General features: G+C 53.5%; 1 pseudogene; it reads left to right on the top strand.

Moving 5' to 3' along the window:
* Positions 1-221: 221 nt before the first annotated feature.
* On the top strand, positions 222-18219 carry LOC123102433 (disease resistance protein RGA5-like; annotated as a pseudogene).
* The last annotated feature ends 304 nt before the right edge of the window (positions 18220-18523 follow it).

Below are 18523 nucleotides of genomic sequence, written 5' to 3'. Positions count from 1 at the left end.
AGGAAGCTCTAGATGCTCTTATAAGTATAGAGGGGCTGCAGTTTAGGGAGCGCTGATAGCGATGGATTTGCTGACATGGCATGGTGTTCAGGTGTTGGGTGAGTGGGTGGGGTTTCAGCCAATCTGAATGCAATTGAAGCTGGTTCAGTGAAGTTAATAACGTAGATTGGCATATCTTTATTTTGCCCCGGGTGTAGTGGGGATAAGATTAATCAAACTAGATGTACCTTCCAAGGCTTACCCCACTTCAACGCATTGACTTTCTGCACATCTTGATGGCCAAGCTTCGAAAAACGTGTGATTGCCGTATCATAAGGAGAGGCAAAGGATCTATTGACTACTTTCCAGGACAACTTCACATCGTGTTGCAATATCCCTGGTACAGTTTAGTTCCTCTACCACATCACAATCCAGCCACTAAACATAGAGAGGAGTGGGGAGGAGGGTTGATGGCAGGGGTTGGAGAGAAAATCATGGTGAGTGCTTTCACCGGGGTGATTGGTCCACTCCTCGGCAAGCTCAGCAAGCTCATGGAGGAGTTTTCCAAGGTCAAAGGGCGTCAAGAAGAAGGTGGAGTCTCTCAGGAGAGAGCTGATTACCATCAATATCACCCTGGAGAAGTATGCCATGATGGAGAATCCGGACGTGCAACAAGTCAGCGCCTGGATGAACGATTTGCGGGAAGCGGCGTATAACATCGAGGACTGCATCGACCTTTTCATGCATCATGTAGATCATGAACCACCCGGGAGTGTCGCCGGCATCAAGGGACTCGTCCGCAAGAGCATGCGGAAGCTGAAGAAACTTACATATCGCCATAAGTTGCCAATCAGATCCGGCAACTCAAGGCCCTTGTGAACGGAACATACGAGCGGCATCTGAAGTACAAGATCGATGACTGCAATCCTGGTGTTATGCACACGGAGATTGATCCCCGCTTGCCAGCACTCTATGTGGAGGCGGAGAAGCTTGTGGCTGTTGAGGGTCCAAGCGAAGAATTAATCAGTCGGTTCATCGATCAAGAGAGTGATCCGGTGAAGCAGCGCAGGGTTGTCTCTATTGTTGGGTCTGGAGGTTCAGGCAAAACTACTCTTGCTAATCAGGTGTACCAGAAAATTAAAGGCAGATTTTCCTGTTCTGCTTTTGTCTCTGTATCGCGGAAGCCTATCATGGTTAACATCCTGAAGGATTTGCTAGCGGAAATTGAGAACAATGACAGAAAATCTGACAAATACCTGGCAACAAGATCATGCAGTGAGCGGCATCTTATCGAAAGGCTAAGAGCACATCTTGAAAACAAAAGGTAAACTGCTCAAATTGGTGTACACATGTGTTACTACAGTAACTAAAGTATTTCATCTATACAATTTTTTTTGTATTTCATGGGTTTAATTGCCACAAATAAACTAGATTAGAAACTTAAAAGGACAAATTGATATGGTAACATTCTCTCTATTGATATGATGGTATGATATTTTCTGTACAAAATTAGATGGCACTGCCAGTTCACCACAGTATTTATGAGAAGAGCAGGCCCCCCTTCAATGAAACAACGGCCAATAAGCACTAACTGGTAGTCTTCATTTACTATAAAACATAACTCAACAGAAAAAAAAGGTAATATATCATCACAAAAATGATTCTGATGCAAATGCAAATCCCAGAAAGGCTTTAGGGAGCAAATTTGCAATAACATGTTTCTTCTCCATTTCTATATAGATTCTCCCCTGCTCTTTTTTTATGGGGATTATTGTTTAGAGGATATACTTTTTCTTTTTTTTTTCATTAGATCAAACGATATACTTTTCCTGGTAGGAGTTTTTATTGACTCAAAGCGCTACATCAGGGAGAAATTTGGAGTCTGACAGGCAACCACTGGGTCACCGTGCAAGGCTGCAATGGCCTGAGCCAGGCGGTAACAGTCCTCTATAGCTGTTGGATTCCTCGCATCAGGAGTATCCTAACCATTAATCACACTCTGGCCCAGAGGTCAAAATGCATCAACCAGATTTAAGTGCTTGCCTCTTTATTGATAAAGGATGCAGCAGTGTGATTCTATAGAACAGAACATAACAGACCATATGAATAGAAAAAAAAACTACTTTTGGTTTCTCAAATGTTGATATGTCTAAATTAGCTACATCTCAATTCAAGACTGTTTAATTTGCAGCCCTCAAATGTCAAAATCAGTCAATTCAGATTCTGAGGGTGGTTTTGTAGATGGTTTTGAATGATAGAGTCAAACAGTTTAATATTTGTGTGCTTTTTATTTGACAACTCATGTCATTTCCTTGTGTGATCCCTTGTAGCTTTAATCTTACACATAAACTGGCATTACAGGTACCTTGTTGTCGTTGATGACATATGGAGTAAATCGGCATGGGAACAAATACAATGTGCTCTTCCGAAGAATTTCCATGGCAGTAGAATAATTACGACGACACGCATCAACAAAGTAGCTGAATTTTGTTGCACTTCAAATGAAGGCTTTGTTTATCCAATGAAACCTCTTAGCAACAATGACTCCAAAATATTATTTCTGAAAAGGACTTTCGTTGTTGCAGCTGAATGCCCTAGTCAGCTGGAGGGGATTATGGATGATATACTGCATAAATGTGATGGTTTACCATTGGCCATAGTAAATATAGCTAGCTTGTTGGCTAGCAAACCTGTAAGCAGGGAAGAATGGGAGAGAGTGAGAGACTCTGTTTGTTCTGCACATGGAAAAGAAAAAGATAAAGAGCTAGAAGTGATTGTCGGGGAAACTGGTCCACGGACACCTATGGGGACCGGGCCCCTTTCGGTTCGGAGGGGGGCGGAGGTCGCGCAAAGAGCGGATCGAGGCGGTACACGCGAGCAGTTTTACCCAGCTTCGGGCCGCACGGATGCGTAAAACCCTACTGCTGCTTGTCTGATTGTATTGAGTTCTTGCTCAGGAGCGATGAACGCTGCCAGACCGAGCGTGAGAGTGTTCTTGGTGTTTCGGATGAGCTGAACCCGAACCCCCTTCTACGTTGCGCATGGGCCTCCTTTTATACTCTCAAGGGGTCACCGACAGGTGGCAACGTAGACTAGAAGGGTAAAAATGGAAAAGAATGCGGTAGGTGTAGCTACCGCGACTGTGGACACAGTGCACCCTACCTAACTCTGACGGCAGGGGACAAGGTCATTGAATGCCTGTCTAAGTTGCCTAAACAGTGCAAAAAGTGACCGTTAGGAGCGCCACCGTTTGCCACGATGGCCTTCTCTTCATCTCCGCTTGCCACCGCGTACCCCTGGCTGCACAGGCTCCCGCCACGCGCCCCTGAGAAAGCCTCATGGCGACACGCGGGTGGGTGCGCTGGAGCGCGGGTACAGAGTGGCAGCGGGCCCCCGGCAAGTACCTTGTCGGGGTCGTCGTCTTGTCGCGTCCGGAAGCTTGTCGCTCGCCGGACCTTGCCGGGACGTGCGGTGCATCGCGGCAAGTTTCTTGAAGTGCCGTGGTTGGCCTTCCCGGCAAGCTCCTCTTGCCGGGGCCTTGTCTCTTCCCGGCAAGCTCCTCTTGCCGGGGCCTTGTCTCTTCATCTTGAATGCTTTGTTCTTGAATGGCTCCAAAGGAACCCACGGAGGACTCTGGCGGCCGTCCGGCAACCTTGCCGCGGGGCGCTGCAAACGCCCGTGCACAAGTTCGGGATACTAGGGTACCCCTACTCTAGTACACCGATAGGAGCCCCCGGGCCTGGGCCACACACGGTGCCGAGCGCTGTTGGGCCAGGCCCAAAACAGGGCACGGGCACGCGCAGGCCTGGGTCACGCCGAATCTAACTCCGTATCCACCGCGCCCCCCGTAACGGCACGCGTCAATCGCGGCGTCGTGGGAGAGATCGTGGGTAATTCTTTATTTGAAAGGCCGAAACGTCCGCCCCGTCCCTCTTTATAAGCAGAGGAAACAGGGGCAGTTCGTTCCCCCTCGCTGGTTGCTGCTACTTCATCTTCAAGAAACTCCGCCGCTCCCCCCCTTCTTCTCGAAGCCGAGAGAGCAGCGCTCCGCTCCCCATTGCCACCAGCTTCACCAACGCCGTCGACCTTCCCCACCACCTCCGCCATGGCCCCGAAAGCCGACAAGGGCAAGGGCGTGAAGTCGGCCGAGGCGCAGCGGCTCGCGGCGCTGCGGAAGGAGCGGGCGATCTTCACCCCCCAGCTCGGCGTGCAGGAGCTGAGGGAGTACTTCTACCTTTTTTGGGCGACGGAGACGCGTGCGCATCCGCGCACGAGGGTACTCCCGGCAGCTGCTTCGGAGTTGGCTCCAAATGGGTACCCGTTCTTCCCGCTATTCTTCTACTGCGGGCTCTTCCCGCCTTTCTCGGAGTTTTTCTGTGATATTATGAACACATATGGCTTCCGCCTCCTTGACTTCACCCCCAACGATGTCCTGACCATGGCAGTTTTCGCACATTTGTGCGAAAACTTTGTCGGAGTCCACCCTAGTGTTGCCCTTTTCCGCCACTTCTTCATACCTCGGGTAGAGAAAGGAGAGCCGCTTGCCGGAGGGATTGCTTGGATCTCGAGAGTCGGCAAGAAAGAGGCGTACTTGGAGGGTGAGCTCCGCAGCAAGTGGGAGGAGTGGAGAGCGGAGTGGTGTTGGATCGTTGAGGAGAATCCGCAGCCCTTCACCCCGTGCGCCAAACTCCAATAGTGCGCGGCAATGACTGGAGCAACCTGGCCCCGGAAGACGAGAGGCTGAAGATCGCCACCATTAGGATTCTTCGCCTCAGACTTGCCGGGCTCACCGTAGGTGCTGTCGGGGCAGATTTCCTCCACCGCCGCATTGCCCCCCTGCAGGAGAGGGGGAGGCCCGCTTGGGAATTCAAGAATTCGGCGGACATCATGAGGCTGCGGCCGGGCCTCAATTACAACTTCACCGTCTTGGAGCTGGACGCAATGCTCTTGGAGTTATTCAAACGCGATCCACAGCATCCATTCACACTGCCGAGGGGTGTAGTTCCTTTGTGCAATAACTCTTCGCTTGATCGGATCCGCGCTATGATGTCGTTGTTTGATTCACACGGAATCGTCCCAACCTGGCAAGAGCCTACGGATGACGTTGTGCAAGCGTTCTTCGACAACTTGGAGGAGGCGCCGGTCCGCGCTGACGAGCAGAAGAGCCTCACCCGCGACACCACCGACGAGGAGCTGCAGCGCATCGCCACTAGGGCGGAAGAGGTTGCGGCCGCAGCTGCTGCGGGCGTGTTTGGGTTTACTGTGGAGGAGGCGGAGGCTGCAGAGGCGGCAAACCTTGCCGAACGCGCGGAGTTCATGGGCGAGGAGGAGCCTGCCGGTTCCGAAGCTGAGCCGAGCGAGGCCGGCGAGGAGGAGGCCGAGCCTTCAGAAAACTTGCCGCAGGCGGAGCCCCCGGCCCCGCCAAGAAGGCGCCTTCGCAGGGCCGGGGACGTAGCGGGGCGGCAGCCGGCTCCACAGCCACCGAGCCGCGCGACGCGCTCTACCGCGGCAAGCAGTGTTGCCGCGGGAGCGCCTCACGCAACAGCGGCAACTGAAGCGGGATCATCTCGGGTTACCGCCACCGCCCCCGCCAAGCGGGCAAGGGATCCTACTCCTCCACCTCGCCGCACCGGAGGAGGGCCGGACTTCGATCTTTCCGCGCTCAGCTCCGACGAGGAGGAAGAAGAGTAAGTTTCTTTGGTGCTCTTGTAGTTCTTCAATCTTGCTGTTTATATCTTGTATCTGACTTGCTCCAATCTGGACTCCTTTCTTTTCAGAACGCTGGCCCAGAGAGCGGCGAAGAGGGCCAAGGCCGTGGTGATCGTCATCGAGGATGACCCCATCGTGCCAGCAGGAGGCGGGTCCGAGACCACCTTGACGGACCCGGCAATCACTCCTCAAAGCAGCCCCCAGCACAGCCCCCAGCGTAAGTTCGTAGTTTAGCCTTCTGCTGCCGGGCGCGCTTGAGTGCTTTTTCCTTTGTTGATATCTTGCTTGTTGACTTGTGCAGGAGCAGAACAGTCTCATCAGGAGCGCCCGGAAGCTGGTCCCGAAGTGACACCTATTTCGACGGCGCCGCCAAGGGAGGAGTCCCCGGCAAGGGAGCGCTCTCCGGCAAGAGGGGACTCTCCGGCAAGGGACTGCGCTGCTGACCCGTCGGCGACGGAGGCCGCAACTGGCGCAGGTAATCCACTTGCCCAGAAACTTTCCCTTGGGTTCTGCTTCTTATGTTTTTCCTCTCTTGGACTTTTTTGGTTGATTTTCCTCCCTCCTTCGTTCTTCAGACCCATCTACGGCTGGGCCAATGGAGACAGAGGGCGCCGGCGAGGAAGGTGCCGGTGCTGATGAGACCGCCGGCGAGGAGGCCGCCGGGGCTGCTACTGCAGAAGCCGGTGAGGGGTCGGGCGATCGCACTGACGACCCTGAGGCCGCAGGAGCACCGGGCGCTGCGCCGACCGCCGAACCCTCTGCCGCTTCTGTGGAGCCTGGCTCCGAGGAGCCCCAGTCCGGCGCCTACTTGAAGGCCGGTGACAATATCTTCATCAAGCTACCCTGGGCGTCGAGCTCCAGGGCGCCGGTCGAGGGGGAGACTTTTGACGGGGAGGTGCTCGCCTCTGCTGGGCTGTCGTTGGTTGACGCGCCCAGCAGCAGCGGCGGCGAGCCTAAGGAGGAGCAGCTGCTGCAGAAGCTGCTGTCACTCTACCGCACCCGGCAAGCCAAGCTGGCTTCCCGGGAAGCGCTTGTCGTGAAGGCGGGAGTTGACGTGGAGAAGCATGCAGAGGAGCTCCGGGGCCAAAATCAAGAAGCTCGCCGGTCCTTGGCGCAGGAGCGGGAGCGACTCGACGAGGAGCGCACGGCCTTTCTTCTCGAGAAGGCCGAAGCTGAGGAGGAGCAAAGGTTGGCTGCCGAGAAACAGTCCGCGCGGGAGGGTGAGCTAGTGCAGCGGAAGGCCAACCTTGATAGCTACGAGGAAGAGCTCACCGAGCGCGAGCGAGCACTTGGCGGGGCACTCAAGGAGGCAAAGGATGCTGCGGCAATTGCAGAGGCCGCCAAGAAAGAGCTGGAGGGGAAGGTGGCACAGTTGGAGGTTGATCTGAAGGTGGGTGGCGAAGAGCTTGCCACGCTCAAGCGGGAGCGCGAGAAGGACGCCCTTGCCCACGGTGAGCTGCAGGGCCAACTCTCCGAGAAGGGCAAAAAGCTGCGCGCCGCCAAGGATTCCAACGCTGATCTGGAGCTGAAGCTGGCCACCTTGACGGAGACGTTGGACGGCGCCAAGAAACGGGAGGCGGACTTGAAGAAGAACATCAAGGCCAACGAGGCGCTGCTGGCGAGGGCCGCCGAAACCCAGAATCTTCTCAGAGATACTGTGGCGCTCTGGACGGAGGGCCTCGTGAACATTGCCGCAGTCATCGAAGAGGAGCTGGTGCAATTGGGGGTGGAAGGCTTCGGGTACTCCTCCGACGAGAACCTCCAACCCAGCGCCAAGCTCACTCTGTTCTTCAAAGGCGTGGCGACGGCGCTCCAGCAACTCCGGGAACGGATCCCAAGGCAGCTGGCCGACGAGTCGCGCACGATTTGTGCCGGAGTTCTGGAGAAGGTGCTGGTGAAGGTGGCCTTCCACAATCCGGGCCTCAACCTCACCAACGTCCTCAAGAGGCTGCCGGCGGACGCTGATCTTGACGCACTTAAGGCCCTCGTCGCACCCATTGTGAACAGGGTGAACGAGGTCAAAAGGGTTGACGGCGGTCGCGTAGATTAGGCCGTCTGTTTTCTTCTTTTCTTGTCGCTGCCAGTTATGTCATGGGAACACTTTATTAGAGGCGCGACAAGTTATTTTTGTAATATAACTCTATCTTAGGCAAAAAATTGCTGTGTTACTTCCTTTACTCGACTCTTGGCTTTGTATGGTTCTGCCCTACGCTTTCTAGGGAAACTTGCCGGTGCAGGCACCCTTGCCGCGAGCGCCGAGTGCGGAACTTCAGCAGCCTGCTGGCGGGGTCGCTACCGACAAGCAACCTTGTCGCAACTAGTTGCAGCTCACTTAAGTTGTTGAGCGGATTCGAAACAAAGTAAGGGCGCAACTAGCTACGAGTTGGTTCCTCCGCGCACAGGTTTCCCATACAAAGCACGGTCGTTCAAGGAAAATAACTTAAAAACTTAAAAAAAATGATTGCTCAAGCTTTAGCAACTTAGCTTTTCTGTCGTCTGCTTCAGAAACTTTCTTGAACGGCCTGGTCCACACCATTATCTTCTCCTCCTCCCCCCCCCCCCGGCAAACCTTGTGGGCGAGGGAACCTTCCTTCTTTTGAGAAAGAGACAGAGAAATAAAGTAATGATATGGAGCCTTACGGCTCGTTATTGTGGTGTTATTTCCTTTACTCGACTCTTGGCTTTGTATGGTTCTGCCCTACGCTTTTCAAGGAAACTTGCCGGTGCAGGCACCCTTGCCGCGAGCGCCGAGTGCGGAACTTCAGCAGCCTGCTGGCGGGGCCGCTACCGACAAGCAACCTTGTCGCAACTAGTTGCAGCTCACTTAAGTTGTTGAGCGGACTCGAAACAAAGTAAGGGCGCAACTAGCTACGAGTTGGTTCCTCCGCGCACAGGTTTCCCATACGAAGCACGGTCGTTCAAGGAAAATAACCCAAAATCTTAAAAACTGATTGCGCAATCTTTAGCAACTTAGCTTTTCTGTTGTCTGCTTCCCGGCAAGGAGAAGCTCTCTTGAACGGCCCGGTCCACACCATTATCTTCTCCTTCCTCCCCCGGCAAACCTTGTGGGCGAGGGAACCTTCCTTCTTTTGAGAAAGAGACAGAGAAATAAAATAATGATATGGAGCCTTGGGCTCGTTATCGCTTACCGGGGTCTGGTGCTGCACAAAGTGTCAGATAACATATGCAAAAAAGGATTATAGCATAAAGACTGACAAGATGTGCGGGGCACATGAACTTTAATGGTGCACGGGGTCTGCGCCCGGCTTTGTACAAAGGATTACATGCAACAGCGGCAAGACTTGTACAAAAGGTGGTTGCCGGAAAAGCTTCCGGCAACCGCGCCCTACGGGTAAAACTTACGAAGATGTTCAATGTTCCAGGAGTTGCTCACCGGAATGCCATCTTCGGTCTCAAGGCGGACAATGCCGGGCCTAGTGACTCGTTTCACCCGATAAGGGCCTTCCCACTTGGGCGTCAATTTGTTGGAATTCTTGGCGGACTGAACACGCCGAAGAACAAGGTCGCCTTCCTCGAAGCTCCTGGCTTTAACTTTGCGGCTATGGTAGCGACGCAAAGCTTGCTGGTAGCGAGCGGCTCGCACAGCAGCCTGAAGACGGTCTTCCTCAAGGAGCAGCGCGTCATCTTGCCGCAGCTGCTCTTGCTCGAGCTCATCATAAGCGAGCACTCGAGGTGACCCGTAAACGAGTTCCGTGAGGAGAACTGCCTCTGCTCCGTAGACTAGAGCGAAAGGTGTCTGGCCGGTGGCTCGATATGGCGTCGTCCTGATCGACCAAAGAACCACCGGCAGCTCCTCGATCCAGTTTCTTCCGCACTTGTGCAGCCTGTCGAAAGTTCTGGTCTTGAGGCCTCGCAGCACTTCAGCATTTGCCCTCTCCGCTTGACCGTTGCTTCTCGGATGAGCAACAGAAGCGAAGCAGACCTTGGCGCCAAGATCTTGGACGTACTGCATGAAGGTGCGGCTCGTAAATTGCGTGCCGTTGTCGGTGATGATCCTGTTAGGGATCCCGAAACGGCAAACAATCGACCTGAAGAACTTGACTGCTGACTGTGCTGTCACCTTCCTCACTGGTTCCACTTCCGGCCACTTTGTGAACTTGTCGATGGCGACGTACAAGAACTCAAAGCCCCCGACAGCTCGGGGAAAGGGGCCGAGGATGTCGAGCCCCCAGACCGAAAATGGCCAGGATAAAGGGATCATCTGGAGAGCTTGAGCTGGCTGGTGTATCTGTTTGGAATGGAACTGGCACGCTTCACACTTGGTTACTTGTGCAGTTGCATCCTGGAGGGCTGTCGGCCAGAAGAAACCTTGTCGGAACGCTTTGCCGGCAAGTGCTCTTGCGCCAATGTGGTGACCATATATGCCTCCATGTATCTCCGCCAACAGCTGTTGTCCATCTTCCCGGCGGATGCACTTCAATTTCACACCGTTGAGTCTTATTCTGTACAGTGTGTTGTCAACAAACTTGTACATACTTGACTGTCGGGCTACTCTTTCCGCTTCTTCTTGCTCTTCGGGAAGCTCTCCTGTCTGAAGAAAACGGACAATCTGCTGCGCCCATGCTGGAGCTTGCGGCTCGATAACAAGGGCTAAAGGCATATCTGTTGCTGTGGGAACATCCGCTTCTACGGCAAGAACCTGCGGTTCGGCCGGAGCGTGATGTTCCCCGGCAAGCTTGCCGGAGCAAAACTTGTCGGGAGCGTTTGCTTCAACGGAACAAACCGAGAGGTTCGCCGGAGCAGACTGCTCCTCAGCACTCTTGGCGTCGATCTTGGGGACCTTCTTGGCGGCGGCTTCGGGAAGCTCTGCCGGCAAGTAGTCACCGGAAACCAACTTTCACTTCTTACTCTGTCCAGTCGACGGTGTTACGGATGGTTGAGTCAGCTTGAGCACAAAAATCCCTGGTTCCACAGGTAACTTTAGTGCTGCGCACTTTGACAGACCATCAGCAATATCGTTCTGAGCTCGTGGAACGTGCTCCATTTGCAGGCCGTCAAAGTGTTCTTCTAGCTTCCTCACTTCATCAACATATGCTTCCATCAACGGGCTTTGATAGCTTTTGTTTACTTGGCGGACGACCAACTGCGAGTCACCCCTGACAATGAGCTTGTTGATCCCAAGGTTTGCCGCGATTCTGAGGCCGGCAAGCAAACCCTCATACTCTGCGGTATTGTTCATTGCTTGCTCCTTGGGAAAGTGCATCTGAACTACGTACTTGAGGTGCTCTTCGGTGGGTGCGATAAGCAGCACGCAGCACCGGCGCCTTGCAGCGAGAAGGCACCATCAAAGTACATCAACCATTCTTTGCTTGCTTCTTTGACGGGGATGCTCGTTTCTGGAGTTTCTTCATCTGGTGTTGGCGTCCATTCCGCTATAAATTCTGCCAATGCTCTGCTCTGTATAGTGGAAGTGCTCTCAAATTTGAGGCCAAAGCTTGACAGTTCCAGTGCCCACTCGACAATCCTGCCTGTTGCTTCTGGGTTTTGCAATATCCTCTTCAACGGAAAGCGAGTGACAACTGTTGTCTCATGTGCCTGGAAGTAGTGGCGCAGCTTTCTCGAGGCCATGAGAAGGCCGAAAAGCAATTTATGCACGCCAGAATACCTTGATCTAGCCCCCTGCAGAAGGGAACTGACAAAGTAAACTGGGCGCTGCACCATTTTCTTCTGCACCTCCTTGCATGTCTGCGTAGATCCATCTTTGTCGGGACCAGAGTTTGTCGGAGAAGCCCCCTGCTTGTCGCTGGATTCACTTGCCGCGGTTGCCGGCTCATCGTCCGCCTCCCTCTCCGCTACTAACGCAGCACTAACCACTTGATTGGTTGCTGCTAGATACAGCAGCAACTTTTCTTGTGGCTTAGGTGCGACAAGTATTGGAGTGGAGGACAGGTACCTCTTTAAGTCTTGTAGCGCGCCCTCCGCTTCCGGAGTCCATTTCATCGGACCTGCCTTTTTCAATATTTTGAAAAACGGCAAGGCGCGCTCTGCGGACTTAGAGATAAACCTGCTGAGAGCAGCCACGCAACCGGCAAGCTTTCGTACATCCTTGACGCGCTTTGGTGCTTCAATCTGCTTGATGGCTTTGATCTTGTCGGGATTGGCTTCAATCCCCTGCTGTGACACAAAGAACCCGAGAAGCTTGCTGGAAGGGACTCCGAACACGCACTTCTCGGGATTGAGCTTGAGGTTGATTTTGCGCAGATTTGTAAAAGTTTCATCTAGATCTTGAATCAGGGTAGCCTTGTCCTTGCTCTTGACCATTATATCATCCATGTAGGCTTCCACATTTCTGTGCATTTGCGGCTCAAAGGCATGGTGGACTGCCCTTGCGAATGTTGATTCAGCATTCTTCAAACCGAAAGGCATCCATACGAAGCAGTACGTGCCACACGGGGTGATAAATGCGGTTTTCTCTTCATCCTTTTCTGCCATGAAGATCTGATGGTATCCTGAGTATGCATCAAGAAATGAAAGCAAATCACATCCGGCTGTGGAGTCAACAATCTGGTCAATACGCGGCAAGGGAAATGGGTCTTTGGGACAAGCTTTATTAACATCAGTGAAGTCAATACAAAGTCTCCATTTCCCGTTAGCCTTGCGCACAACAACAGGATTGGCCAACCACGTGGGATGGAGCACTCCTCTGACAAGGCCTGCTGCTTCCAACTTCTTGATTTCTTCTGCGATGAATTCTTGGCGCTCTACTGCCTGCTTCCTGACTCTCTGCTTGACGGGCCGCGCATGAGGACAGACGGCTAGGTGGTGCTCAATCACTTTCCTGGGAACACCGGGGATGTCAGACGGTTGCCATGCAAACACGTCGACGTTCACCCACAGGAAAGCAACGAGCGCGCTTTCCTATTTGGGGTCGAGAGTGGCACTGATGGTGAAGGTACCACCAGTGCCGTCCTCCTTGGCGGACACCTTCTTGGTCTCTGGTAGAGCTGCCATCGTCTTCTTAAACTTGCCGGTGGAGCTCGATGGTGCGTCCTCGACGGTAGCGCAGCACTCTGAAGAGGTGCGCTTGCCGGAGTGGGCATCAGAGCTCTTGCCGGACTTAGTCTTCTTCTTCCCTCCGGGAGCTTCAGCGGCAAGTGTCCTGCGTTCTGCTGCGGCTGCTGCTTCCCGGTAGATCTTGTCGGCACAGATAAGGGCGTCCTTCTTGTCGCCGGGGACAGAGATGACACTTATCGGGCCTGGCATCTTGAGCATGTTGTATGCGTAGTGAGAGGCTGCCATGAACTTGGCCAGCGCTGGACGGCCAAGGATCCCATTGTAGGGTAATGGAAAGTCGGCAACGTCAAAAGTGACCCTCTCAGTTCTAAAGTTCAGCTCGCTGCCAAATGTGACCGGCAGCGTGATCTTTCCCTTCGGCTTGCTCCTTCCCGGGCTGATTCCTTGGAACGTGCCGGTCTCCTCGAGCTCGTTGTCAGGGATCTGGAGTTTCTGGAGGACCGCGGAGGATATCAGGTTCAAGCTGGCCCCGCCGTCAACTAACATCTTCGTGACCTTGAGGTTGCGGATAGTTGGAGAAACCAACATCGGCAAGCACCCGACCGCAGTTACGCGATCAGGGTGGTCCTCAATATCGAAGATGATAGGCGTGCTGGACCATTTCAGGGGCTTGCGTGACTCTATGGATGGCTCTGCTGCATTCACTTCCCGCATCCACTGTTTGAGTTGGCGGTGCGAAGTATGCAGAGAGGCGCCACCGTCAACGCACAGGACCTCTGTGGCCTTCTGAAATTCCTGCTCGTCGGCCTCATCATCATCCATATCTTCGTCGTCGTCGTCATCTTCATCCTTGTCGCGGCCGCGGGGAGGTCTGTCTCCTTGTCGCTGCTTGGCCTTGCCGCGGCGTCCTCCTCGGCCGCGACGTTTCTTGCCGGATCCACCAGTTCCTTCCTAGGCCTTCTCCTTGTTGCGCCGCTCGTACTCAGCTTTCTGTTGCTCAACAAGCTGTTCGACTTTCTTGCAGTTCTGGTGATCGTGACCCTTGGTGCGGTGAATCTTACAATACTGCTTGTCGGAGCTGTCCTGCTTGTCGGCGGCCACCATAGGCTGGGCCTCCTTGTCGGAGCCACCAGCTTTAGCTTCCTTAGCGCCACCTCCGTTGCCGATCTGCTCGACAGCTAGCACTTCCTTGCCCTTTTTCCTTCTGTTGTTCCGCCGCCGGCCTTTCCTTGCCGGGGCGGCATCCTCACTGTCGGATCCTCCTGCTCCTGTACTCTCTCCGGGGAGCCTCCTCCCCTCTTCAGCGCGCGCACACTTGTCGGCCAGGGCGTAAAGCTCGCTGACGTCTCTGATCTTACACATCGCCATCTCCTCCCTCATCCTGCGGTTTCGCACGTTCTGATGGAACGCGCTGATGATCGCGGCGGGGTGGACGTCTGGGATGTTGTGCTGTACGCGGTTGAATCTTTGAATGTACTTGCGCAGTGGCTCTCCTTCCTTTTGGGCAAGCAGATGAAGATCGCTCTCTTGGCCATGTGGCTTGTGGCCGCCTATGAAGGCGCCGACAAACTGATGGCATAGATCTGCCCAAGAGGAGATGGAGTTGTCCGGCAAGTGCATGAGCCAGGACCTGACGTTGGGCTTGAGCACCAGCGGGAAGTAGTTGGCGAGGATCTTGTCATCCCGTCCCCCGGCAGCCTGCACCACGATGGTGTAGATGCTGAGGAACTCTGACGGATGCGTCTTGCCGTCGTACTTCTCTGGTACGTCTGGCTTGAAGTTCTTTGTGCTGGGCCACTGGACTTGCCGCAGCTCACGAGTGAACGCAGGACAACCTATCGCGTACGGCAGATCGCCTGGTTCCCCTGGCGCATGCATGTCAACAGAAGGCCCAGCGCGCTTGTCGGATTGACGTCGCGCTTCTCTTCAGCGCTCGATGCGGGTTCGAGCGTCTTCTTGTTGTCGTTCATGGAGAACTTGGCGCTAGTCGCGACGAGCTCATGGGTCCGATGACGCGGTGGAGCCGCTGTCGGGGTGGACCCGGCGAGTCGGCAATTTTGGCCTTCGTAGTGGAGAGTGCATGGAAGTCGCACCTCCCCCGGTCTTGTTGCCATCGGCTCGCGCCCGACTGTCCTGCCGCGGCAGCAAGGTGCTTGGTTGCCGCGCAGTGTCGCCGTTGGCGAAGCCGATGAGGCTCTGGATAGTGGCCCTCCATTCGTCGGTCTTGTCCGCCGTCGGGGGATAGTCTAGGAGCAGTTAAGCTCGCGCCAAGGCTTCTGCTGGAGTGGTGGGCGGCGAAGGTGAACGGTGCGAGGAGCGGGGCATGCTCGGACTCCTAACCACGTTAGAAGGAGCAGTGTCCCGTCCAGGCGACCGTACTTCGCTCGAGCCAGCATGTTGGCGTGCACGCTGGTCTTGAACGCCACGAGAACCACCAGCTTGATCTTGGCCCAGCGGACGTATGGCGCTGCGAACGCCATGACGCTGCTGGTCCCGCGCCTCCTGAGACGGGCGCGGTGCGCGCATGGACGCCGAGGTCTGTGCCGCCTTGTCCTTGGACTTGGCCGCACTGAGAGCTCCCTCGTCGACGCCCATTCTTCCGCCGGCGTCCACTCCACCGCCCATTTGCTCCGGAGGCGGTGAAAGCGACGCAGACGGAACAGCTGCCTCCGAATCCTTCTTCTTCGGTGGCATGTCGATGAAGACGATGAAGATTTAGCTCGCGTGCACGCCGGATCGGGTTCACACAATCTCGACGCACCCCCTACCTGGCGCGCCAAAGATGTCGGGGAAACTGATCCACGGACACCTATGGGGACCGGGCCCCTTTCGGTTTGGAGGGGGGCGGAGGTCGCGCAAAGAGCGGATCGAGGCGGTACATGCGAGCAGTTTTACCCAGCTTCGGGCCACACGGATGCGTAAAACCCTACTGCTGCTTGTCTGATTGTATTGAGTTCTTGCTCAGGAGCGATGAACGCTGCCAGACCGAGCGTGAGAGTGTTCTTGGTGTTTCGGATGAGCTGAACCCGAACCCCCTTCTACGTTGCGCATGGGCCTCCTTTTATACTCTCAAGGGGTCACCGACAGGTGGCAACGTAGACTAGAAGGGTAAAAATGGAAAAGAATGCGGTAGGTGTAGCTACCGCGACTGTGGACACAGTGCACCCTACCTAACTCTGACGGCAGGGGACAAGGTCATTGAATGCCTGTCTAAGTTGCCTAAACAGTGCAAAAAGTGACCGTTAGGAGCGCCACCGTTTGCCACGATGGTCTTCTCTTCATCTCCGCTTGCCACCGCGTACCCCTGGCTGCACAGGCTCCCGCCACGCGCCCCTGAGAAAGCCTCATGGCGACACGCGGGTGGGTGCACTGGAGCGCGAGTACAGAGTGGCAGCGGGCCCCCGGCAAGTACCTTGTCGGGGTCGTCGTCTTGTCGCGTCCGGAAGCTTGTCGCTCGCCGGACCTTGCCGGGACGTGCAGTGCATCGCGGCAAGTTTCTTGAAGTGCCGTGGTTGGCCTTCCCGGCAAGCTCCTCTTGCCGGGGCCTTGTCTCTTCCCGGCAAGCTCCTCTTGCCGGGGCCTTGTCTCTTCATTTTGAATGCTTTGTTCTTGAATGGCTCCAAAGGAACCCACGAAGGACTCTGGCGGCCGTCCGGCAACCTTGCCGCGGGGCGCTGCAACCGCCCGTGCATAAGTTCGGGATACTAGGGTACCCCTACTCTAGTACACTGACAGTGATAGATAAGATACTGTCTCTCAGCTATTGTGATCTAACCCAGCCTCTGAAGACATGCTTATTGTACCTTAGCATGTTCCCGGAAGATTACATCATTGGCAAATATAGGTTTGTATGGAGATGGATTGCCGACGGGTTTGTTGTTCCGAAGCATGGATATACTTTGGAGGAAGTAGGAGAGAGTTATTTTAACGAGCTCATCAACAGGAATATGATTCAACAGGAATTTAAATTTTATGGTGAAGCAATTTCATGTCGAGTCCATGATATAGTACTTGACTTCATTGTCACTCGGTCAAATGAAGAAAATTTTGTTTCTGTATTAGATGCTCAGCACATCCCATCTCAGTGTGACAAGATTCGCAGGCTGTACATCCATAAAAAGAATGAACATGCAGCCGAGGTATCACAGCAAAACAAGAATATGTCTCATCTCCGTTCACTTCATGTGTTCGGTAGAATTACCTGGATGCCCCCTCTTCTGGACCTACAGATTCTTCGTGTACTATATTTAGAGGATTGTAATGGTTTGAAAGAGGACCACCTCAAAAACATTGGAAGCTTAATTCATTTGAGATATTTGGGTCTGCGGAACACAAATGTTAAGAACCTCCCAATCCAAATCAGGAAGCTAGGATATTTGCAAACGCTTGACCTAAGAGGAAGTGGGATAACAGAGTTGCCAGAATCTATTGTTCATCTAAAACGGCTGAGACACCTGGTTGGTCAGCGACTCAGATTGCCGGATGGATTTGGCAACATGGAAGCTCTTCAAGAGCTTTGGGAGATCAATGGCTCCAAGAGCTCTATAAACTTTGGGAAGGATCTGCAGAATTTGATACAGTTGAGAGTGCTTGGAATACATTTTGAGCATACTTATTGTGATGATGGGCAAATCAGTACAGCTCTTTGTAAGCTTGGGGAAAACAACCTTCGCTCCCTACATATCATCAACATGGGTTGTGGTCCTCCTACGTGTTTTGCAGATCCATGGCGCTCTCCTCCGCGTCTCCTCCAGAAGTTTGTTTTGCAAGGTTATAGGGATGACAATTTACCCTTGTTTCCGAAATGGATTAGTCCCTTGCTCTCTGAACTCACCTACTTAGATTTTGGTGTTGATCAAATGAATGGGAGAGACTTGCACATGCTCGAAGGTTTGCATGCGCTTTGCGTGCTTTGTCTGTCTGCAGAGGAAATTCCTAAGAGCATCTCCAACAGGCGCCCAAAAAGAGCTCCGCGCACTAAAATTTTGCTTTTTTGGGCGCCGAGCAGCTCCAGCAGACGCTGTAGCGCTAAAAGTTTTTGGGCGCGCGTTGAAAAACGCTATCGCGCGCAGCATATTTTGGGCTCCGGATTGGGCGCGCTTCACAATTTGCACTGTCTGTTTTTTGGGCGCGCGTCTTTGGGCGTCTGCTAAAGCAATATTGGTCCCGGCGCACTCAAAGTGCTAAAGTGGCGTGCTATAACTATTATTGGGTGCGAGATTTTTGTGCGGCCGTTGGAGATGCTCTAAAGAAGGACTCTCGGTCAGCTGCAACGGATTCCAATCATTAAGGCATCTATGCTTCCACAATATATTTGGACCAGGATTGGTATTTAAAGAAGGAGCTATGCCGAAGCTCCAAAAGCTTTTCCTTGCATTCGATGCAGATGAAGCACACTCTACATATGGTTGTATAGGTTTCGGCATCCAACACCTTTTCTGTCTTAACTACATTAAAGTCAGCATTAACCGTACTCCTGCAATGAAGTCTGCAAAGTATGCTATAGATAAGGAAGTTAAGCTGCTCACCAGCAACCCCCAGGTTAAGTTTGTGTAGTGATGGATTGGCAGAAGATATGCCCGAAAGGTGATGCAGTGTTAACCTGAAAAAAAACAGAAGATCTGCAATGATTAGATTGATTTGTGGTACTATTCAAAGGTCATTTATTTCATATTCACCACCAGGGTTCATATGAAGTTAAGTTTAGCAAGCCTGCGGTCTGCGGACATGTTCTTCATGATTTTGATCTCACAAGATGAGACGAACACAACATGGAAGGCAACAGTTATGCACAACAATCTGTTGATTTGTACTCCCTCCGGTCCTTTTTAGTTCGCATATAAGATTTGTCTAAAGTCAA

The sequence above is a fragment of the Triticum aestivum genome, chromosome 5A (assembly GCF_018294505.1).
Source record: "Triticum aestivum cultivar Chinese Spring chromosome 5A, IWGSC CS RefSeq v2.1, whole genome shotgun sequence".
NCBI classification, from domain to species: Eukaryota; Viridiplantae; Streptophyta; class Magnoliopsida; order Poales; family Poaceae; genus Triticum; species Triticum aestivum.
This window is presented reverse-complemented; position numbering and strand designations above follow the sequence as displayed.